Source organism: Notechis scutatus, chromosome 2 (genome assembly GCF_049901735.1).
Source record: "Notechis scutatus isolate UNSWTSFEM ecotype Mainland chromosome 2, rNotScu1.2, whole genome shotgun sequence".
NCBI classification, from domain to species: domain Eukaryota; kingdom Metazoa; phylum Chordata; class Lepidosauria; order Squamata; family Elapidae; genus Notechis; species Notechis scutatus.
In genome coordinates, this window is record NC_142010.1 from 264,240,985 (window position 1) to 264,266,036 (window position 25,052).

At 42.7% G+C, this 25,052-nt stretch overlaps 1 protein-coding gene across 20 annotated transcripts in view; it reads left to right on the forward strand.

Moving 5' to 3' along the window:
- Positions 1-25,052, forward strand: part of CELF4 (CUGBP Elav-like family member 4) — an 823,187-nt gene that overhangs the window by 167,362 nt on the left and 630,773 nt on the right. The window lies entirely within an intron of this gene.

The window sequence follows — 25,052 nt, forward strand, 5'->3', positions numbered from 1 at the left end:
GGCTAATCTAAGTGTGATGGATATTAGGCAATGTTTCAGTTGTGGGGTCCTTGGTCTTGCAGACATTTCATGACCCAACTAAGGAACATCATTAGTGCTAGAAGGAAGTGGTTTACATACAAGTTTATGTACAAGTTCCTTGTCCTGAAACATCACACAAGTGTTCTTGGTGCTTCTGTAATGAGGCTATGGTTTACTGTTTGATTGTTGGTCATAGATAGATAGATAGATAGATAGATAGATAGATAGATAGATAGATAGATAGATAGACGGACAGACACCAATACAGGACAATATTTAGTTCAGGATTGAACTGTGGGGTTTTTGGTGTTCTCTGAGTTTGGTTGTTTTCTCGGAGACATCTCATTACCCAACTAGGTAATTTCATCAGTGCTAGAAGGGAGAAGGGTTTGATCTCAGTTTAGATACAAGCAACATGCCCTGTCAGTGTGGTTGGGAGGTATTCGTGGTGGTCCATTGATTAGGCCATTATTTACTCTTAGCTTGTTTATCTCTTTATCATAGTCCCTTGATCAGGGTATTGTTTACTTCTTGACTGTTCGTCTAGCATTAATCTTGGCATAAGTCTCTTATTTATCTGGATGTTGATTAAAAGTAGGGTTGTAAAAACTGGAAGAACCGCTAAAACTGAGGTGTCAAACTCAAGGTCCGGGGGCTGGATCTGGCCCACAGTATACTTAAATTTGACCCATAGCTCACCCTGGAAACAGCAAAGAACTGACTCGCTGGTGCCTCTGGCAGTGAAAATGGAGCTCAGGAGGGGCCACTCTCCTGAGCTCCGTTTTTGCTGGCAGAAAGTTGCAGGAGGCCCTTGCAGCCGAAAATGGAGCTTGGGAGCACTCGGGCCACCTTTGGTGATGTCGAGCTGGCCATGCCCACGCCAGCCCCCCGAGGTCAAACACAACCCTTATGCGGTCATCAATGAAACAGTTTGACACCTCTCCACTAGAGAATAACTAAAGCTGAGGAGGTTTATAGCTCTTTGCCGTCCTCTGGTGGTCGCCAGAATTTCTGCAATGGGAATAGAGGATATCCATCTCTCAGGAGTAGTGTACAGTGGCACCTTGGGTCACGAACGCTTCTGTTTGCGACCAAATCAGGTGACGACCAAACATTTGGGGAAATTGTTGCTTCTGGTCGCGAACAGATCCACGGGTGCCCATCCAATACAGCCATGGCAATTTTCCCTGCTGTGGCGATTTCCCCTTCTGCGCATGTGCAGAATTGTAGGCGAATGCGCAATCAGTCTCGCTTCTGTTCGTGACCAAATTGGGTTGCAACCGAAGTCCTGGAACAGATTACGGTCGTGACCTGAGGTTCCACTGTACTCAGTGGGAATCAGACTGTAAAATTCAGGAGTGATTCACCCTACCCCACCAAAGTCCTTTTCGCTGCCAAGTTGACTCCTCCGTTGGAAAGTCCAAATTTTGCTGAGTCACCTCTTCCAGAAGGCCTGTCCCCGAATCACCCATCCAAGATAACCTGGGTGCCTGTGGCGTGACAAAAGACGCTGGAACGAAGTTTCAATTGCCAAACAGAGCCTGGACCTCAGCCAGGCCATCTTCTGCCTTACTAGTCCAGGTGCGTGGGAGAACACGATGGAGCTGGCAAGACCGCACACGGCTCGCCCATGCACAACTGTCTGTTGGCCAAGTTCCCTTGTTCTAATTGCATCTCACGCAGCCTTCTTCCTGCTGGACCGGTGGTGAGCAGGATGCTCCAGACGCTCTTATTTGTTTACTCAAAGAAATGAGGCCTCCTTGAAGGACGATAAGCAGCTCTGTCTGCAGAGGAGATGTTTCAGCTTTGAGAGTTGTTCATCACTCTTTTTCCATGCGGAGAACTGGAAGCGAAGTAGCTCTTACGGTTTCTCCTTCTTACCATCAATGATTAGAGGATGTGGACCTATTTAGGTGGATTCGTATCTTCACATCCTATCATTTCCTCCTTACCTCCCTCCCTCTGACTTCTTGTCCTTTCCCTTCCTGAAATCTGTAATTCATCTTTTCCTTCCTTCCTTATTGTCTTTCCTTCCTCCCTCCTTCCTTCCTTCCTTCCTTCCTTCCTTCCTTCCTTCCTTCCTTCCTTCCTTCCTTCCTTCCTTCCTTCCTTCCTTCCTTCCTTCCTTCCTTCCTTCCTTCTTCCTCTAGGTCAGGGGTCCCCAACCGCCAGTCCCGTGACCGGACCGGCGCGGAACAAGCCTTACCGGCCGCTGGTTGCTGGGCGCCGCCATCTTTTTTGAAAGCTCACCGAAGCGCTGTTTCGTCATAAAAGATGGGGGCCAGCGCTCGTGAGCTTTTCCGGTAGAAAGCCATTTCTACCCGAAAAGCTCACCAGAGCGTGCGCTTATCTTATGACGAAACAGCGCCCGTGACGCCACCGAAGCGCTGTTTCCATAAAAGATGGCGGCGCCCAGTTGACGCTGGTACCGGTCGCGGCGCCCAGCTGATGTCGGAACCGGCGCGGCGCCGAAAAGGTTGGGGATCCCTGCTCTAGGTAACTCTGACTGCTACAAGGCTCCTCTGGGCTCTTCCCTTCCATTCCCTCCTATCTCTTCCCTTCCCGTACATCACTCATTTTTTCATTTCCTTCCTTTCTCTTTTCTTCCCTTCCCATTTTCCTTCCTTCCACCTTTCCTTTCTTCCTCCTTTCCCTCCTCCCTCCCTCCCTCTAGGAAATTCTGGGCTGCTACAAGATTATTCTGGGCTTTTTCCATCCCTTCCTTTCACTCTCATCTCTTATCTTTCCATATGTCATTCATTTTCATTTTCTTCCTCCCTCCCTTTCTTCCTTCTTTTCTTCCTGCGACCCTGGGCTCCTAAAAGGCTACTTTGGGCCCTTCCCTTCCCTTGCCTTCCATTCCCTTGTGTCATTCATTTTTTTCATTTCCTTCCTTCCTCTTTCCTTCCTTCCTTCCTTCCTTCCTTTTTCCTTCCCTTCTTTCATTTCCGTTCATCCCCTTCCCACTCCTCTTCCTCCCTCCCTCCCTCCCTCCCTCTCCCTTCCCTCTGCCACATTTCTTTCTGTTCAGTTCCAAAGCTGAGTTCCACTCCGTTCTGCATTTCAAGGCTGGCTCAGATCAAAGTGCTTGCCAGATCAAATGGCCTTGCCAGCTGCAATCTTTACAGTTACAAACAAGATCTTCCCTTGGCAGAAAGACAGTTCTTCCCAAATGCAGCTCATCCAGCTCAATTCCGAGGTTGCTTTGATATTCCTATTAAGTCTCTCTCTCTCTCTCTCTCTCTCCTCTCCCCACCTCTTGATTTCTCTCTCTCTCTCTCTCTCTCTCTCTTTCTCTCTCTCTCTCTCTCTCTTTCTCTCTCTCTCTCTCTCTCTCTCTCTCTCTCCTCTCTCCCCTCTTGATTTCCCTTTCTCTCTCTTTCTCCTCTCTTTTTCTCTCTCTCTCTTTCTCTCTCTCCCCCTGCAGCTTCAATTCCCTTTGTGCTATCCTCTGACGCAAAAAAGAAAAAGGAAAGAAAGAAATATGAAACAAAAGACAGCACACTTTTGCTGGAAAAGGAGACAAGGGGGACATCGGTAATGAATTTTCAGCTCCAGTGACATTGGAGGGAGATATTTGTCACTTATTAGCTTTCTCTTTTAATCCCTGCTAGCTTGATCTTAGAGGCTCATTGGCAAGAGCATTATACAGGTAGTCCTCAAGTTATGACCACAATTGAGCCTAACATTTATGTTTCTAAGTGAGACATTTATTAACTGAGTTTTGCCTCATTTTACCAATTTATCTGCTTCAGTTGTTAAGCAAATTGCTTTAGTTGTTAACTTAGTCACACAGTTGCTAAGTGAATCTGGCTTTCCCCTTGATTTTTCTTGTTGGAAGGTTCCAGTGACTGCAGGACACTGCGACCTTTGTAAATGAGAGTCAGTGGTCAAGTGTCTGAATTTTGATCAGGTGACCATGGGGATGCTGCAATGGCCATAAATCACATTTCTTAGTTTCATGGTTACTAAATGAACTGTTGTAAGTCAAGAACTTCTTGTAGTACCCTCTAGGCAAGATGGACAATATAAAAGTCTGATAAATAGATGAGGATGATAAAATAGATAGATAGATAGATAGATAGATAGATATAGATATAAGATGGATAAATGGAAGATAGATAGATAGATAGATAGATAGAGAGATAGAGAGATAGAGAGATAGATAGAGAGATTTGGATGGATAGATTAGATATATAGATGATAGAGAGGTATAGATATAAGATAGATATAGATGATATAGATATAAGATAGATAAATAGATGATAGAGAGGTTGATATGGATGGATAGATTAGATATATAGATGATAGAGAGGTATAGATATAAGAGAGGGAGAGAGAGATGATAGATAGAAAGAAAGAAAGAGATAGAAAGAAAGAGATAGATAGAAGATAGATAGATAGATAGATAGATAGATAGATAGATAGATAAGGGTGGGTGGGTGGGAGGGAGGGTGGATGGATAGATAGATAGATAGATAGATAGATAGATAGATAGATAGATAGATAAATAGATAGATGGGCTGCCATTGGTTTACCCCGGTTCATGAGACCCGGTTGTTAATTTTATGGCCAGTTGTTAATTTTATGGCTCATCGCACCCACCCTGCCCTGCCCCCTCAGGAGTCCACACAGAGGCTCAAGGAGGGTGAAAAATGGGCCTCCCAGAGGCTCTGGAAAGCCAGAAATGACCCAATTTCTGGCCTCCAGAGAGCTTCCAGAGACCAGGGAGGTGGGTTTTTCCTTCCTGGAGCCTTGAGGAAAGCCTCTGGAGCCCAGGGCAGGCAAAAAAAATGCCTTCCCAGAAGTTCCGGAAGCTAGACAGCCTCCGGAGCCTGGAGAGGACATTTTCAACCTCCCGGAGGCTCAAGGGAAGTCTAGATAGATAGATGGATGGATGGATAGATGGATAGATGGATAGATGGATGGATGGATGGATGGATGGATGGATGGATGGATGGATGGATGGATAGATAGATGGATAGATGGATAGATGGATAGATGGATAGATGGATGGATGGATGGATGGATGGATAGATAGATGGATAGATGGATAGATGGATAGATAGATAGATGGATAGATGGAGAAATATAGCTGTAAGAAAGAGAAATAGATGATAGAGAGATATAGATATAAGATAGAAATAGATGATAGATAGACAGATAGATTATGATGATGGATGAATGGATGGATGGTTGGATGGATAGTGATGGATAGATGGATAGATTAGATAGATAGATGATGGAGAGATATAGATATAAGATGGATAAATAGACGAGAGACAGAGAAACAGACAGACAGACAGAGATGGTATTATGGTAATTGTGAGCTCCTTTGTGCTCTCTGAGCTTGGCTGTTTTCTTGCAGACATTTCCTTTCCAGGTTTGATAACATCATTCTGATGTAATCTAACTTTGAACGTTCACTAAACGAACTGTTGTAAATTGAGGACTACCTGTACAGAGACATCAGGTGGAGCAGCACCTCATTTGAGCAAAATTAAAATAAAAAGAAATAAGACATTTTTTCCCAAAAAATCTTTTTTCTGGATCTTGTTGGTCCCTTTTTTTCATGTGGCTGCCAACCAAATAAATATTTGGCACTCTGCAAAAGCTGGTGGAAAGATATGCCCTCCCGCTGCCGACCCTGGAAAGGAAAATGTTTTTAAAAATGGAAAATGACAGGGAGAGGCAAACAGCCCTCTGTCTTCATTTCTGCCTTGCTGGTTTGCAGCTTCTGGGTTTGGGGTTGGAGAGTGGAACGCAAAGACTTTGGCAAGCTTTCGAAGAGCAATGAGGCTGCTTGGTGCAAAAACCAACATTCCCAGAAATGCAAGGACAGTGCTGTAAAAAATAAATCCGCGATCTGACTCTCATCTATAAATCAGGAAGTTCGAGATAAGAAACTGTCTGGATTCCTGACCAGATTCACCTCATATTAACAGAGTCGGAAGGGACCTTGTAGGTCATCTAGTCCAACCCCCCACCCAAGCAGGAGACCCTACACCATTTCTGACAAATGACAGTCCAAGCTCTTCTTGAAAGGTTCCAGTGATGAAGCTCCCACAACTTCCGAAGGCAACTTCTGTTCCATGGGTTGATTGTTCTCACTGTCAGAAAAGTTTCTGCTTTTTTCCCAGATTGAATCTCTCCTTGTTCCGTTTCCATCCATTATTCCTTGTCTGGCCTTCAGGTGCTTTGGAAAATAGCTTGACCACCTCCTCCTCACTGGCAGTCCCTCCTGGATCTGTAGGTGCTTCTAAGATGTCAAATAAAAAGCAAAGCAAAATCACAGTTCCTCTTCCCCCTCACCTTTTTTAAAAAAATATCCACACTACCTATGAATTTTTCATTGTGGTGAGGTGGTCTTTTTAAATGAGGGTGCTAGGAATTAAATTTAGCAGTTCCTGCTTGTTAAAGGTGAGATAGAAGTGAGCCAGGAAATCCAATGTGCTCCTGAAAGAATTGAAGGGCAGTCTCTTAATGTGACAGGTGGGGATTACGGTTGCAAAAATCTTGACACTTGATGAAGCCTGTGTATCTGAAGTGTATTTGGTATATAGCCTTTGCTCGGGGTGTTTTTCTGCCTCTGCATTGAGTAAGGCTACTCTGGAGAAAAGAAGGAATAGGGGAGACATGAGAGCAGTATTCCAGTATTGGAGGGGCCTACCTCAAAGTCAAGCTATTCTCCAAGGTACCTGAAGTCAAGACAAGAAACAATGGGTGGAAACTAATCAAGGAGAGAAGCAACCTGGAATTAAAGAGAAACTTTCTAACAGTGAGGACAATTAACCAATGCAACTGTTAAGGTATTGAGACTTCATAGCTGACCAGCTGTTGTAAGGCTGATGCAATGAGGATGAATCAGCATGGTTATTGCTGCTTTAAGACTGAGGTTGGGTCAGCAGAGTTATTGCCCCTTTAAGAAGCTGACTATATAAGGGCAGCCTTGAGAGGGAGTATCTCTCTCTCCTTGTGTATCTCCATTGTTGTTCTCCATGCAGAGTAATGAAGTAATACTTATTGCTTGCCTACCATGCATATTTATGTATATAGTTGTCTTGTATATAAACCACTGTTAAAAGACAAAGTCTCTTTGTGCTGTGTGGTGCTCCTGGGTTGTCTCACAATAGTAGTCATTCTGTAAACACCTGCCTTCAGAAGTTGTGGGTGCTCCAACACTGGAGGTTTTTAAGAAGACACTGGATAACCTTTGTCCAGAATGGTATAGTGTCTCCTGCTTGAGCCAGGGGATTGGACTAGAGGACCTCCAAGGCCCCTTTATTCTTTTTATTAAGACCTCATGACCTTGTGGCTGCTGCAACAGTTGTAACAGTTGGTGGGAAGGCCCCCCCTTTTTAGTGCTGTTGTATCTTTGATTGATTGCTGAACGGTTGTAAGTCAAAGTTGGTCTGCATTCTAACCTACGAGCCATAGAAGGTAGAATTTCAGTATTTGACCAGTAAAAAAATAAATCCCTTTTTTCCTATTCTGCAAGAAGGAACCTTGGAGATCTTCTAGTCCAACTCCCTGCTCAGTCAGGAAGCCCTAAAACATTTCAGACAAATAGTTGCTCAATGTCATCTTAAAACCTCCAGTGATGGAGTACCAGAACTTCTGGAGGCAAGCTCTTCCACTGGTTAATTATTCTCAGCATCAAGAAATTTCTCCTTTGTTCTAGATTGCTTCTTTCCTTGATCAGTTTCCATCCGATGTTTCTTGTCCTGCCTTCAGGTGGTTTGAAGAATAGGTTGACTCCCTCTTCTTTATGGAAACCCCTTAGATATTGGAAGACTGTTATCATGTCATCCCTGGTCCTTCTTTTCATTAAACTAAATATACCCAATTCCAGCAACCATTCTTTATATGTTTTAGCCTCCAGCCCTCTAATCATCTTGGTGTCAGGGTTCCAGAGATTGCTCTAATTAAATCATGAGCCTCAAACCAATCTTCAAAAGAATCCAAAAGATTTATTAGGAACAACATGTCAATATTGACCCATATGAAGCCAAGTCTGCCACACATGATTTATGGTCACCTGTGACCCTGTTTCTTCCCTCCCCCCTGGGTGTGTCATCAATCAGATTCTCCAACCAAGCATGTTCACAGGCTGGGCATCATCAATCACATTCTGCAATGAAGGATTTTCGTGGCTAGAAGATCCGGTAGCCTAGCTACAATCTTTGTAAGATAAGCGTGGACTGTACTTCTGGTTTTTCCCCTCCCCTGCTTATGGCAACTCGGCATAGGAATGCTTTACGAGTTGACACTTGGTTGCTCTTCTCTGCACTCTTTCCAGAGTCTCAACATCTTCTTTTTATATCATGGCAACCAAAACTGGATCCAATATTCCTATTATGGTCTTACTAAGGCATTATAAAGCAGTATCAACAGCTCATCTGATCTTGATTCTATCCTACTGTTAATGCAGCTTAGGATTTCGGAGGCTTTTTTGACAGAACACACATATCAGGGCTCCAGTAGTTACCCCCATTTAAATCATCTCTAGGTAGATTTTCAAAGCTTAAAGAAGATTTATTAGGAGTAAACATGCTGGTGCTACCTGGGTGTAGCCGACTGTGAGAGACATCATTCATTGTCACCCTTGACCTTGGTTTTCCCCCCACCCCCTGGGTGTATCATAATTTATATTCTCCAATGGGACACATCCATAGCCAAGAATCATCAATCATACTCTCCAGTTAGAATTTTGCCGCAGAAACTTCGGTCACCTAGTTACTATCTTTGAAAACATTTATGGAATGCAGTTTCGGTTCTGCTTCCCCCTCCCTTTCTAATGGCAACTCTAAAAGACCAGAGAAATATTTTATGAGTTGACAACATGCACAAACACACACACACACACACACACACACACACAGAGAGAGAGAGAGAGAGAGAGAGAGAGAGAGAGAGAGAGAGAGAGAGATTCTCCTCTTAGCAAAGGAAACAAGCCTGATTTTGCAGCCTTCTCTTAACCCCGATAGCGTTGTGTGACTAAGCGTGCCACAAAAGAAAAAAAAGAGAGAATTTTTTTTAGCAAGAGCATCATCGCAAGGCTGGCAGATTTCAAGTCAACCCCATCCAAAGGGCTCAGAGAAAAACGAGCAGGATAAATGCCAGAAGACTGCTATCGCCCCTTGTCAACATTCTGCTACTTGAGGGGGCTTAAAGGTTTTTCTTACAGCTGTGGCAAGGAATTATTTTGTCGGATTTAGTGCTCTTTAACGGGGTGGGTGGGGGGGCTCCATCGTGATCGGAGAACTGAGTGGGCCGTTGGGTTTCTTTCATCTCCAGTTCTGCCAAGAGGAGATAAAAAACCACAGAAGCTTCCTGGCTCTTCTTGGGGCTGGTGGGAACTGGTGGCTTGGAGCAGGAAAAGTCATGCATGTCAGTCATTCATCATCAGAGTTGATCCTTGGGGCATTCAAAAAAGAGAGGGTTGGGGCTAAATTTAGGGGTTCGGGTTTTTTGGGGGGGATCTCCTGGGTTTGGTGGGTGGGCCTCGGGAAACAAGACGTGGAATTGAACTGGTAGAAAGGAATGGAAGGGACTTAGTCACTGGTTTCTTATTCTGCATTCCCACCAGAGCAAGAAGCTACTTTCAGTTGTTGCTCTGCAAAGAGAAATGAAACATTGTGCAGAATTTAACAGCAAAGCATCCATTGGGTGGGACTTGATTCCAAGTGACTTCAAAGTCAAATTCAAGTTTTCTTAGGCATAATATGGAAGTTACTTTTTTCCCATCAGTTGCTGCTGCTTCTTTCTCCTCTTCTCCGTGCCATTCTTCTTCTCCTTTTCCACCTCCCATTCTCCTCCTCCCCATTCCTCTCTTCTTTTTCCTTCTCTCCCCTTTCTTCTTCTTCTTCTTCTTCTTCTTCTTCTTCTTCTTCTTCTTCTTCTTCTTCTTCTTCTTCTTATTATTATTATTATTATTATTATTATTATTATTATTATTATTATTATTATTATTCTCCTCCTCCTCCTCCTCCTCCTTTCTTTCCCTTCTTCTTCTTCTTCTTCTTCTTCTTCTTCTTCTTCTTCTTCTTCTTCTTCTTCTTCTTCTTCTTCTTCTCTTCTTCTTCTTCTTCTTCTTCTTCTTCTTCCTCTTCCTCTTCCTCTTCCTCTTCCTCTTCCTCTTCCTCCTCTCCTCCTCCTCCTCCTCCTCCTCCTCCTCCTCCTCCTCCTCCTCCTCCTCCTCCTCCTTCTCCTTCTCTCCCTCCTCTTCCTTCTCCTCTTCTTCCTCCTCTTCCTCCTCCTCCTCTTCTTCCTCCTCCAATAATTTTTGGCCTGGTTTACCACCCTGGCATCCCATAGTGGTTACCTCCATACAAATACTTACCAGCTCTAACATTGCTTATCTTTTCAAGAATCAGAAATCTCAGGGCAACTTTACCAACTAGCCATTTTATTGAAAGTTATCAGTTTGGGTGAGCTACAACTCACTTCGGCAGATACATAGAGTGGCTAGACCGACATAGGATTGAAATTGAGATGTGATGATGGAGGAGGAGGAGGAGGAGGAGGAGGAGGAGGAGGAGGAGGAGGAGGAGGAGGAGGAGGAGGAGGAGGAGGAGGAGGAGGAGAAGAACAGGGAAGGGAAGAGAAGGTAGGTTGGCTATTCGTTAGAATCTATTGCTGGCTAGCTCATGTGTCCTCCAAAGAAACAGCATTTACTCTTCCTGTTTATGCTTACTAAACTTGCAGCTTTACACCTCATTTATACACAGACTAGGCCGGCAAGATTCATTGTGTGTAGAGAAGTGGGATATACGCCGTTCCCCATTACCCTGAAAACCATAAAACTCGGCACAGAAGTTCTGTGTGCAGGGAAGGTGAATGGACGATTTATTACATTTTATTGATGGTGCCGCCAGTGAATAAAATAGCCTGGAGAAGCCCCTTCCTGAAAAGCATTAGGGATGGGGAAAAAAATATTCCTCTGAATGAACAAGGATAGTGTTGAACTCCGTTTTGTACTCTTTGATGCCCCCTTCGCCTAATTTGCACGGTTTCGCACACCCGCGCATTAACACGAAGACCGCTTGCAAGCAATTATCGCCGGCTGCGATGTATCAGGTGAAGGAAAGCACCCCAGTTTCTCATCAGCCACAGATCTCCCCCTCCCATCTCACTGCAGGTGGGAAGAAGATTTGAAACAGGTCAACCTCACCTCGAGTTTCAGTCCAGCAAACAACCTGATTAGGTTTTAGTACTGCTTTATAAACCCTTAGTATGGCTGCACCTGGAATACTGCATCCACTTTTGGTCACCTCCCCTCCTCTCCTCTCCACAAACCCCACACCCTTCTAACACTGATGATGCTACCTAGTTGGGTCGTGAAACATCTGCAAGAAAACCACCAACTTCAGAGAATATCGAGGACCCCATAGTCCTTTTTCTCCTCTCCACAAGCCCTCCTCCCTCCTAACACTGATGATGTTACCTAGTTAAGTAATGCAATGTCTGCAAGAAAACCACCAAACTCAGAGAGCACCAAGGACCACACAGTCTTCCTCCTCCTCCTCTCCTCCTCTTCCTCCTCTTCTCCACAAATTCCACTTCCTTTTAGCTCTGATGATGTTACCTAGTTGGGTAGTGAAACATCTGCAAGAAAACCACCAAACTTAGAGAGCACCAAGGACCCCACAGTCTTCCTCCTCCTCCTCTCCTCCTCTTCCTCCTCTTCTCCACAAATTCCACTTCCTTTTAGCTCTGATGATGTTACCTAGTTGGGTAGTGAAACATCTGCAAGAAAACCACCAAACTTAGAGAGCACCAAAGACCCCACAGTCCTTCACAACAACCACAACATCTTCCTCCTCCTCCTCTTCGCAAACCCCACTCCCTTCTAACATTAATGTTATTACTTAGCTGAGTAATAACACATCTGTAAGAAAAAAAAACCAGGGTCAAGGGTATCAAGGACCCCACAGTCCTTCTCCTCCTTCTCCTCTCCACAAACCCTCCTCCCCTCAAGCACTGATGATGTTAGCTAGTTGGGTAATGAAACATCTGCAAGAAGACAACCAAGCACAGAGACCACCGAGGCTCCCCGATGCCACACTGCAGGATCCTGACCTTCCGAGCACAGTCTGCTCCTCATTCAATTATTATTTACAACTTTTTTTTTGTCCTTCCAGATGGAGCTGAAGGCCTTCGGTGTATAGCCCCCTTTTAATGCATCCTTTCAGTAATAAAGCTAACTGACTTTATTACAAAAATACCTTCACCCTGCAACTCGTTGGAATACCTTGTTGCAAAAGTTCAAAGAGCCCTCTCTCCATTCAGAGATGTCCGAAAGGAAAGGAACAGAGGAATAATAATAATAATAATAATAATAATAATAATAATAATAATAATAATAATAATAATGAAATTGAGCTGGGATATCGTCCTTAGGGCAAGTCCAGAAATAAACCCAGAACTGATCCATCAGGAAAGTGTAGAGTCCGCTGTTATTTCTGTGCATTTTCACTTTCTCTGATGTTGGCAGCAGGATATTTTTAGCAATAAAACCTCCTTTATGTGATTTTTCTGAGTTTTTTTTCCCCCTTCGGGGTGTGTATGGAGGAAACAAAAACAACCCCAGAGTTCATTGTCTGTTGGCTTCAATTATGCATTAATTCCCTGCAACTATTTTTTTTTTCTGCAGCGTAACAAGAGATCAAATTTTGCTTGCTCACGGATGCTCGCTGAAGCTCGGGTTCCACTAAAATGCCATTTTATGCTTCTTCTTCTTTTTTTAAAGGAGATATTTATTTATTGCTGCTCTGGAAGAAGACGGTTCTGCGCAGGGGAAAACCTAGTGGGGTTTCTCTTGGGAGAGGAAATGAGGTTTTTTTTTCTTCCCTTGGTAGCCTTGCTAGGGTGGCGCAGGGAGAAAGTGATCTCGGCTTGCTATCAAAGTCGGAGGGTTTACAGATATACAGATTAACTGAGTTGGAAGAGTCATCCAAGCGGGAGACCGTACGCCATTTCTGAAAGATGGTAGTTCAGTGTCTTCTTTGAAACTTCCAATGATGAAGCTCCCACAACTTCCGAAGGCAACTTCTGTTCCATTGGTTAATTGGATGTGGCATGTGTTTATGTGTGTGTGTGTGTGTGTGTGTGTGTGTGTGTGCATACGCACGCGTGCGTACACACACACACACACACACAATATATATGTGGTATATGCATAATTCTGTATTTATCTGTATTTATTTATTTATTCTGTTGTATTATGTAGTGTATATTGGAGGTAGTGACACTTTGAGAGCTGTATGCAACAAAATTTCACTTTAATGTATGACGATTAGTGTGCATTCAAAGTGACAATAAGACTCCTATCCTATCCTATCCTCTGTTCTATTCCATTCCATTCCATTCCATTCCATTCCATTCCATTCTATTCTATTCTATTCTATTCTATTCTATTATTCTATTCTATTCTATTCTATTCTATTCTATTTCTATTCTATTTCTCACAGTCAGGAAATTCCTCCTTATTTCCAGGTTGAATCTGTCCTTGATCAGTTTCCACCCGTTATTCCTTGCCTGGCCTTCAGGTGCCTTGGAAAATAGCTGACTTCCTCTTCTTTGGAGCAGCCCCTCAAATATTGGAAGATGCTCTCCTGTCTCCCCTGGTCTTTCTCTTCACTAGAGTAGCCAAGCCCAGTTCCTGCAACCGTTCATCGTATGTTTTAGTCTCCAGTCCCCTAACCATCCTGGTTGCTCTCCTCTGCACTTTTTCTAGAGTCTCAACATCTTTTCTTATAGTGTGGTGACCAAAACTGGATGCAGTACTCTAGGTGTGGTCTTACTAAGGCTTTATAGAGTGGTATTAGTGTTATTATGATCTCGGCTAGCCATCAAAGTCGGAGGGAGGAGAAAGCTACTATGCTGGAAAAAAGGACATTGCAAGCTTGCAGTTCAATCCAAGCAACTTCCCTCCTGGCTTAAATGTCAAGGGGCTGCTTTGGTCCCTGTGTGTAAACACAACCTGATTGATAGCACGGAGCCATCAGTGTGTTATTTAATGATTTACTCATGCTGACCCCTGACCTTGCGGTACATAGAAGGGATTTAACTCGAGTCTATTAAATCTCCATTTACTTGGTGGCAAAAGGAGCAAACCAGTAGGGTTAGAAATTTTTCTTCTTCTTCTCCTTCCTGTAAGGAGGAGCAATACACAGGCCGTCCTCAACTTAAAGCCACAAGGGGAGCCCAGCGTTTCCGCTGTTAAGTGAGACACTTGTTTCTCCCCATTTTTCTCTTTCTTGCCCCCGTGGGACTTTTTAACTTTGAATGGTCACTAAATGAACTGGGATATCTACTGTATACTCCTTCCCTGCCTAATATCTTGTTCTGACCCTTTTCCAACAAACCAAACACAATCCAAAAGGAACAGAAACCTTGTAAAGCTTTTACAAAATAATTAGTTGTGATAAGCACAAGCCTTGCCAAACTGTGTGAGACTTGACAAAAAGATAACAAGAAATTATTTGCAAAATAAGAATCTTCACATACAAACTCAGGATACTGGAATGTCCACAAGGCTGGAGTTTCAAAACGTCTTTGCCTTCTGCACAGTATATTTGTTTCACAGCTGGCTTTTCTCTTCTTGAAGTAGGGACCATTACGTTGCAGCCTTACTCCCAAGTCGCCCGTGCTGTTGTAGCTGCTCTTTCCTTCAAACAATCCTGCGTGCATGCGCACTTGGCACAGGCTCCTCGGGAACCTCCTCATCACTGTTGCCAGCCCGCACAATCTCTGAAGGCAGCAGTCCACTCCCTAATGGTCCTGGCCTCTCATCTGAGTCCTCACTCTCCGCAGCCATCCACACCTGCTGCCGGCTAACCACAACATATCTTAATATTTTTTTTATCTTGCTTAAGGTTTTGGGGAGACCCATTGCTTTATCCTGGTTATATTGAGATAGCCATGCTATTTTGGGATGATAAGACCATGATAGTCAGCTTGTTCCTGAACTTGAGCATGTTTGTGAATTTTAAGGCTACTTTTGTTTAAAGAACCTGGTTGGAAAGGGGTGAAAATCTCAGATGGGGAGAAATTGGGAAGAGGGGAAGAAGAAAGCTCATATTTTACTAGGCAGCCAACGTTGCAGAATGAAAGGACATTCAAGAGACAAACTCGAAGTATGCTGAAGGATAGGGACAGTAAAAGATGGAGAGGAGATAATAGGCTGATGTGGAGAAAAAATATCCCAACGAATTAAGGAATAAAATGTCCAGAAGTTGGAAATAGAAGAGGTTTTCAATAGGATATTTGTTGATCAGAGTTGAACTATTTAGCTGGAAACCAGCTAAATATGAGCCAGCAGTGTGCAGCCGCCGCCAAAAAAGCTAATGCAATCCTAAATTGTATTTACAGAGGGATACAATCAAGATCAAGGGAGGTACTAATACCATTCTATAAAGCCTTAGTAAGACCACACCTAGAGTACTGCATCCAGTTTTGGTCACCACATTATAAAAAAGATGTTGAGACTCTAGAAAAAGTACAGAGAAGAGCAACCAGGATGATTAGGGGACTGGAGGCTAAAACATACAACAAACGGTTGCAGGAACTGGGCTTGGCTAGTCTAGTAAAGAGAAGGACCAGGGGAGACATGATAGCGGTCTTCCAATATTTGAGGGGCTGTCACAGAGAGGAAGAGGTCAAGCTATTTTCTAAAGTTCCTGTAGGCCAGACAAGGAATAATGGATGGAAACTGAACAAGGAGAGATTTAACCTGGAAATAAGGAGAAACTTTCTGACAGTGAGAACAATCAACCCATGGAACAGAAGTTGCCCTCAGAAGTTGTGGGAGCGCCATCATTTGAAACTTTCAAGAAGAGATTGGACTGCCATTTTTCAGAAATGGTGTAGGGTCTCCTGTTTGGGTGGGGGGTTGGACTAGATGACCTACAAGGTCCCTTCCAACTCTGATTATCTGTTATCTGTTATCTTAATTTTTTTAAAAAAAGAAAATTAGCAATTGCACTCACACAGATGCACGCACAATCAATGTCTCGGTTGTGTAAGCCCTTCTTTTGAGAGAGAGAGAGAGAAAGAGAGAGAAAGAGAAAGAAAGAGAAAGAGAGATGCAGTGTTAATTCAAATGACTTTTGACAAGCTTCTTTTGGAGGCCAGGAGACAAAAAATTCTACAGGTTTGTCCTGGAAAATTAATTTGTTCTTGCAAAGCTTTGAGGCTTTTGAATCTCTGTTTTGTGGTTATTAAGGGTGACCTGCAATTTGAGAGGGTCCCTCAGCACTGGTGATTCCTGGTTCTGTTATTAACACCTAGTGGTTTTATTTGTGTGTGTGTGTGTGTGTGTGTGTGTGTGTGCGCGCGCGCGTGTGCATGTTTGGAGGAGAACATTCTCAACTATGTCCCAAAGGTGCTTTTTTCAAGAGTAGAGTAGAATAGAATAGAATAGAATAGAATAGAATAGAATAGAATAGAACTCAACTCAACTCAACTCAACTCAACTCTTTATTGGCCAAGTGTGATTGGACACACAAGCAATTTGTCTTTGGTACACACGCTCTCAGTGTACATAAAAGCTGTAAGTGATAAATCATGATGATACATACATTCATCATAAATCATAAAATATAGTGATAGTCATAGGATACTAAATAAGCAATCAGCATAAATCATACTAGGAAACTAAATAAAACAATATAAATCATAAAGATACAAACAACAAAGTTATAGTCATAAGTAGAAAAGGAGATAGATAATAGGAAATATGAGAAGAAGAATAGTAATTCAGCCTTACTACATAGTTTGACGGTGTTGTGGGAATTAGTTGTTTAACAGAGTGATGGCATGGGGAAAAAACTGTCCTTGTGTCTAGTTGTTCTGATGGACTTTCTGGTTTTTTCTTTGAAGATGTTTCCCTTCTCGTCCAAGAAGCTTCTTCAGCTCTTTTTCAGCTCAGAAGCAAAATGTCTTCAAAGAAAAACAAGAAAGTCCAGTTGCCTCTTGAAAAAAAAAAAACATCTTTGGGACAATCATGAACCTGGTTGACTGAGAATCTCCATGCATATTTATCTACATGTTCTCAAGTATGGATTTTTCTAATATCGTGAAAGAAGAACTGAGTTTTCCATGAGTAACCAACTCATTGACTTTTATGGTAAAGTTCCTCATGATTCTTTACCTTTCTAACCAGGTGTGCTGTGACTTTTCCAAGATGTTCATGATAAATTCTTGTTGGGAATCTAATAATTGTAGCCTGTCCTTGCAAAGATGTTAAGACTATAGAAAGAGTGCAGAGAAGAGCAAAACAGATGATCAGCAGTCTGGAGGTTAAACCATATGATGAACAATTGAGGTGTGTCTAGTCTAACAAAGAAAAGGCCTATGGATGATGTGATAGTAGTGTTCCAGCACTTGAGGGGCAGTCATAAAGAAGTGGGGATTGACTTACTCTCCAAAGCAACTCAGGGCAGGACAAGAAGTAATGGGTGGAACATCATTAAAGAGAGATCCAACCTAGAACTAAGGGGACTTTGGACCAATCTTCAGGAGATGGTGAGTTTTTGTCCCACCTTAAGTATGGCTAGTGACTTTGGGTTAGTCACCAGGAGAAGGTGAGTTCCTCTTCCACTTCTGGGACAAAAACTGACTGAGTGACTTTGGGCCAATTGCCACAAGATTGTGAATTCTAGTTCTTGCCTTAGGCATGAAAGTTGGCTAGGTGACTTTAGGTTAGTCACCAAAGATGGTGAGTTCTTGTTCCTCTTCTGGCACAAAAGCCAACTGGGTGTCTTTGAGCCAATCACCAGGAGACCGTGAGTTCTAGTCTTTCCTTAGGCATGACAGTTGGCTGGGTGTCTTTGGGCCAATCATCAGGAGACAGTGAGTTCTAGTTTTGCTTTAGGCATGAAAGCTGGCTCAGTGTCTTTGAGCCACTCATCAGGAAGCCACTCATCAGGAGACAGTGAGTTCTAGTTTTGCTTTAGGCATGAAATCTGGCTCAGTGTCTTTGAGCCAATCATCAGGAGACCGTGAGTTCTAGTCTTGCCTTAGGCATGAAAGCTGGCTCGGTGTCTTTGAGCCACTCATCAGGAGACAGTGAGTTCTAGTCTTGCCTTAGGCGTGACAGTTGGCTGGGTGTCTTTGAGCCACTCATCAGGAGACAGTGAGTTCTAGTTTTGCTTTAGGCATGAAATCTGGCTCAGTGTCTTTGAGCCAATCATCAGGAGACAGTGAGTTCTAGTCTTTCCTTAGGCGTGACAGTTGGCTGGGTGTCTTTGGGCCAATCATCAGGAGACAGTGAGTTCTAGTTTTGCTTTAGGCATGAAAGCTGGCTTGGTGTCTTTGAACCACTCATCAGGAGACAGTGAGTTCTAGTCTTGCCTTAGGCATGACAGTTGGCTGGGTGTCTTTGGGCCAATCATCAGGAGACAGTGAGTTCTAGTTTTACTTTAGGCATGAAAGCTGGCTCAGTGTCTTTGAGCCACTCATCAGGAGACAGTGAGTTCTAGTCTTGCCTTAGGCGTGACAGTTGGCTGGGTGTCTTTGGGCCAATCATCAGGAGACAGTGAGTTCTAGTTTTACTTTAGGCATGAAAGCTGGCTTGGTGTCTTTGAACCACTCATCAGGAGACAGTGAGTTCTAGTCTTGCCTTAGGCATGACAGTTGGCTGGGTGTCTTTGGGCCAATCATCAGGAGACAGTGAGTTCTAGTTTTACTTTAGGCATGAAAGCTGGCTCGGTGTCTTTGAGCCAATCATCAGGAGACAGTGAGTTCTAGTCTTGCCTTAGGCATGACAGTTGGCTGGGTGTCTTTGGGCAATCATCAGGAGACAGTGAGTTCTAGTTTTACTTTAGGCATGAAAGCTGGCTTGGTGTCTTTGAACCACTCATCAGGAGACAGTGAGTTCTAGTCTTGCCTTAGGCATGACAGTTGGCTGGGTGTCTTTGGGCCAATCATCAGGAGACAGTGAGTTCTAGTTTTACTTTAGGCATGAAAGCTGGCTCGGTGTCTTTGAACCACTCATCAGGAGACAGTGAGTTCTAGTCTTTCCTTAGGCATGACAGTTGGCTGGGTGTCTTTGGGCCAATCATCAGGAGACAGCGAGTTCTAGTTTTGCTTTAGGCATGAAATCTGCCTCAGTGTCTTTGAGCCACTCATCAGGAGACAGTGAATTCTAGTTTTGCCTTAGGCACGAAAGCCAGCTAGGTGACTTTGGGCCAGTCTATCGCTCTGAGCCCAACCTACCTCACGGGGTTGTTTTGGGGAGGAAAAAAACCGAAGGAGGAAAGTGTGCTGTTGTGCGTTTGCTCCCTTGGGTTATTTGTAAAAATAATAACGGTGGAAAATCGATAAATACAATTAAAGAAATCAATTTTTTTTAAAAAAACATTATGAGGTCTGCAGAGAGGAAGGGGAAAAAAAACCCATGACTCTCGAAAGAATCCCCTCTACAAATTAAAATCTGGAAGCCCAAAGACAAAGGAACGGAGAATTAATATTGCTGTCGATATTAGACTCTCCGAATCAGATAAGTCTCCTCATTAAAAGAAGCACGAAGCAGCAAACGGCTGGATAATACCATCCGCTCGCAGCTTCCCTTGGAACATCTAAATACATTAAATCCATAAAACTAAATGAAAGCAGCTGCGGTTTTATAGAAATAAAAGCTGCTTCTTCTATTACCCCGAAAACAGGGAGAAAAAAAAGAAAAACCCAAGCGCTGATGGAATGAAAGAGGGGGGGAAAATAATAATACAATTAAAGGAGAGCAGAGAAGACAGAGAGAGTCCCAGGGAGGAATGGAAGTTCGCTTAGTAAGAAGGGAAGGAGGGGAAAAAGAGATTTTTAAAAAAAAAAAAGTTTAATTGGGAGCTCTGAGGATCCTGGAATTTTTGTGTGTGTATTGGATGCTCAGCCTTAAGACCGGAAAGGATGTACAGGGCTGAATCGAGACGTTTCTAGTTCTAGGACCAGATTCAAGGCTGGTTCAGCCAGTAATGTCACTGGGTGACTTTGCATCTTTTATTCCCCTGTTATTCAGCTCAAGCTACTTTACAGGGACACTGTTGGGAGAGGAATTGGGAGCCTTCTGTCTGCTGAGACTCTGGAAAGAGGACAGAGAAGAAGAGATTGGATAATCATTTGTCTGAAATGCTATAGGGTTTCTTGACCAAGCAGGAAGTTGGACTAGAAGGACTCCAAATTTTATTCTAACTCTTATTCCATTCCGTTCTGTTCTATCCAGTTCTGTTCTGTTTACTTCCATCCCCATCAGGCTGGTCCTGTCCTATCCTATCCTATCCTATCCCATCCCATCCCATCCCATCCCATTCAATTCCATTCTATTGTGGGTGGGTTTCAAAAAATGTTCATACCAGTTTGGAGAGCTCATTTCATGCGTGCATGCATGCTTGTGCAGGGCTCAAACCCTTGCCCTCTGCATCAATGCTGATGAACTGGGCAGGCACAGCGAACACACATATCTCTCTCTCACGTGTGCAGGGCTCAGAGACCACCCTCTTTATCAACAATGGTTAGCTATGCTGTTTTTTTAGCTCAGCTGAGGCGCGGCAATCTGCTCTCCCACGCAAATCAGCTGAGCTAATAAACAGCAGAATATAGGAGAGGTAAGAGCAGGGGCGGGTGGGCGGGGCCATCCAGAGATGGTATTTGCCAGTTCTCTGAACCAGTCAAAATTTTTGATAGTGGTCTGCCAGAACCGGTCAGAACCGTTTGAATACCACCTCTGATTCTATTCTATTCTATTCTATTCTATTCTATTCTATTCTATTCTATTCTATTCTATTCTATTCTATTCTATTCTATTCTTCATTTCATTATTCTATTCTATATTTTATTCTATACTATTCTATTCTATTCTAGTCTAGTCTAGTCTAGTCTATCCTTCATTCCATTATCCTATTCTATATTCTATTCTATTCTATTCATTATTCTATTCTATTCTATTCTATTCTATTCTATTCTATTCTATTCTATTCTATTCTATTCTATTCTATTCTTCATTTCATTATTCTATTCTATATTTTATTCTATTCTATTCTATTCTATTCTATTCTAGTCTAGTCCAGTCTAGTCTAGTCTAGTCTAGTCTAGTCTAGTCTATCCTTCATTCCATTATCCTATTCTATTCTATTCTATTCTATTCTATTCTATTCTATTCTATTCTATTCTATTCTATTCTATTCTATTCTATTCTTCATTTCATTATTCTATTCTATATTTTATTCTATACTATTCTAGTCTAGTCTAGTCTATCCTTCATTCCATTATCCTATTCTATTCTATTCTATTCTATTCTATTCTATTCTATTCTATTCTATTCTATTCTATTCTATTCTATTCTATTCTATTCTATTCTATTCTATTCTTCATTTCATTATTCTATTCTATATTTTATTCTATACTATTCTATTCTAGTCTATTCTAGTCTAGTCTAGTCTAGTCTAGTCTAGTCTAGTCTAGTCTAGTCTAGTCTATCCTTCATTCCATTATTCTATTCTATTCTATTCTATTCTATTCTATTCTATTCTATTCTATTCTATTCTATTCTATTCTTCATTCCATTCTATTCCATTCCATTCCATTCCATTCCATTCCATGCAACAAGAATGAATAGCGGCGGAGGCAAGACTTAGAATTAAAATAGAGTTGGGAGATCCTCTAGTCCAGACCCCTACCCGAGCAAGAGAACCTACCCCATTTCAGACAAGTGACTGTCCAGTCTCTTCTTAAAAACCTCCACTGATGAAGTGACCACATATGAAGAATGGTTACAAGAATTAGGTGTGTCTAGTTTAGAGAGAAGAAGGACTAAAGATGACACGATAGCAGTCTTCCAATATGTGAGGGGCTCCTACAGAGGCAATGGGGTCAAACTGTTTTCTAAAGCACCAGAAGGCAAGGCTAAAAGCAATGGATGGAAATTAAGCAAGGACAGAAGCAACCTAGAACTAAAGAGAAAATTCCTAATGGTGATTAGGAATAATTAAACAGTAGGACGGAAGTTGCCTTCAGAATTTATGGGTGCTCTATCACTGGAGGCTTTTAAGAAGAGACTGGACAGCCCTTGTCTGAAATGATACAGGGTTTCTTGCTTGAACAGAAGGATGGATTAGAAGACCTCCAAAGTCTCTTCCAAATCTATTATTCAATGTTCTGTGGAGGAAAAGCAGAATAGAGTTTTAAAATAAATTAAATCAGAATCCTTTTCCAATGTTTTTAGCAAGCTGTGACTTTTCCCATCCATATTTTTTATTTTTTAGATTTGTATCCTGCCTTTATAAATAGCTCAACAAGGCTTTCATATCTCAGGGGAGGCTAGAACTCACCATCCCCTGGTGATTGGTCCAAAGTCACCCAGCTGGCTTTTGTGCCTAAGGTAGGACTAGAACTCACAGTCTCCTGGTGATTGGCCCAAAGTCACCCAGCTACCTTCTGTGCCTAAATTCACTGCCTAAAATTCACTTGTTTCTAGCCTGTTGCCTAGACAAAACTGGCTCTGCATGTATATTACAAGTCTCAGGTTTCTTTGATGACAAATTAGAGTTAACTAATTAATTAAAATTAGATGGCAACTTCTAATCCCTGGATGGTTTTTCCACTTAGCCTCTCGAATACCAAAATGAGATGTAGCTCGGTCTTAAGTGAGGCAATCCATCATCTGCACATCAAACTCATCATTGGTTTCCTGCTTAACAGAAAATCTTGTCTCTTGGCCCTTTTTAATGCTTCTTAGTGTTCTCTTCGAGCATCAAATTTGGTCCAGCCAAATCGTGCCTCCTACCACAAGCCACGTATTTAACAAATGGTTGTGAATTTGGCACCCCATGCCTAATGTCTTATACGGGGAGTTGCTCAACTTACAGCAGTTGCTTTTGTGACTGTTGGAAGCTACCACGGTATTGAAAAAAAGTGACACTGTAACAAGAAGCAATGGGTGGAAACTAACCCAGGAGAGGAGCAATCTAGAACTAAGGAGAAATGCCCTGACAGTGAGAACAATTAACCAGGGGAAAGGTTTGCCTCCAGAAGTTGTGGCTGCTCCATCAATGGAGGCTTTCAAGAAGAGATTGGACAACCATTCATCTGAAATGGTATAGGATTTCCGGACTGAGCAGGGGGTTGGACTAGAAGACCTCCAAGGTCCCTTCCAACAAGAAAAAAGTGGGATAGATAGCATAACCATCAGATGGATTTGTAACTGGCTGACAAACCGTACTCAGATAACAGATAATCAGAGTTGGAAGGGACCTTGTAGATAATCTAGTCCAATCCCCCACCCAAGCGGGAGACCCTACACCATTTCTGACAAATGGAAGTCCAATCTCTTCTTGAAGGTCTCCAGTGATGAAGCTCCCACAACTTCCAAGGTCAACTTCTGTTGCATTGGTTGATTGTTCTCACTGTCAGAAAGTGTCTCCTTATTTCCAGGTTAAATCTCAACGAGTAGTCCTTAATTGTCTAAGTCTACATGGAGGGAAGTAAGCAGTGGGGTGCCACAAGGTTCCGTCTTAAGCCCAGGACTCTTCAGTATCTTCATTAACAACTTAGATGAGGGAATAGAAGGGGAACTTACCAAATCTGCAGATGATACTAAGCTGGCAGGAATAGCTAACACCCAAGAAGATAGGCTCAAGATCCAGATGGATCTTGACAGACTAGAACACTGGGCCGTATCTAACAAAATGAAATCCAATGGAGAGAAAAGTAAAGTCCTACACTACCAAAAGTTCTATTCTATTCTAGACTCTAGTCTAGTCTATCCTTCATTCCATTATCCTATCCTATCCTATCCTATCCTATCCTATCCTATCCTATTCTATTCTATTCTATTCTATTCTATTCTATTCCATTCCATTCCATTCCATTCCATTCCATTCCATTCCATTCCATTCCATTCTATTCTATTCTATTCTATTCTATTCTATTCTATTCTATTCTATTCTATTCTATTCCATTCTACTCTATTCTACTCTACTCTACTCTGCTCTACTCCTTTGACTTGGCTGTTCAGACGATCCACAAGAGTTGATTGCAGGATTCCAGGAAAACTGTAACTCATCATTAATACGAGTCAGTTGGCAAGCACCGCAATTTTGATCACGTGACCATGGGGATGCTGCAATGGTTGAAGGTGTGAAAATCAGAAGTAAGTCATAGAATATAAAATAATAGAGTGGGGAGGGACCTTAGAGGTCTTCTAGTCCAACCCCCTGCTTAGGCAGGAGACCCTCTACCAGGGGTGGGGTTCTACAGGTTCGCACCTATTCACTAGAACCGGTTGTTAACAGTCTAAGCAGTTTGGAGAATCGGTTGTTAGAAGAAATTACTGGCCTCATCCTGTAAGGAAGGCTGGAAGGAAACATTCTGGTGTTGCTTATAGAAACTGCCTCTCCGTTAACCCTTATTACATTCTTGGCAGGACTAGACTTCCTGTCTCAGGAACTTCTCTGGAGTTTTTCCCCCGCTCCTTTGCTGGTACTTTGCTTGTGTGGAGTGACCGTTCAAAGTTACAGTGGCACTGAAAAAAAGGGACTTATGACCATTTTTCACGCTTACGACTGTTGCAGCATCCCCAGAGTCATGAGAGGCCAGGCGAGGAGATGCGTGCCTCGATGTGAGTGATGTTGAGTTGGCCACACCCAGCCAGTCACATGACCACCAAGCCACACCCATCAACTAAGCCATGCCCACAGAACCGGTTGTTAAAAAATTTGAATTCCACCCCTGCCCTATACAATTTCAGACAAATGGTTGTCCAGTCTCTTTGTGAAAGCTTCCAGTAATGAAGCACCCACAACTTCTGAAGACAAGCAGATAGAACAGAACAGAACAGAATAGAATAGAAAATATGGAATGGAATTGAATGGAATGGAACAGAGAACAGAGAACAGAGAACAGAGAACAGAGAACAGAGAACAGAGAACAGAGAACAGAACAGAACAGAACAGAACAGAATAGAATAGAATAGAAAATATGGAATGGAATGGAATGGAATGGAGAACAGAGAACAGAGAACAGAGAACAGAACAGAA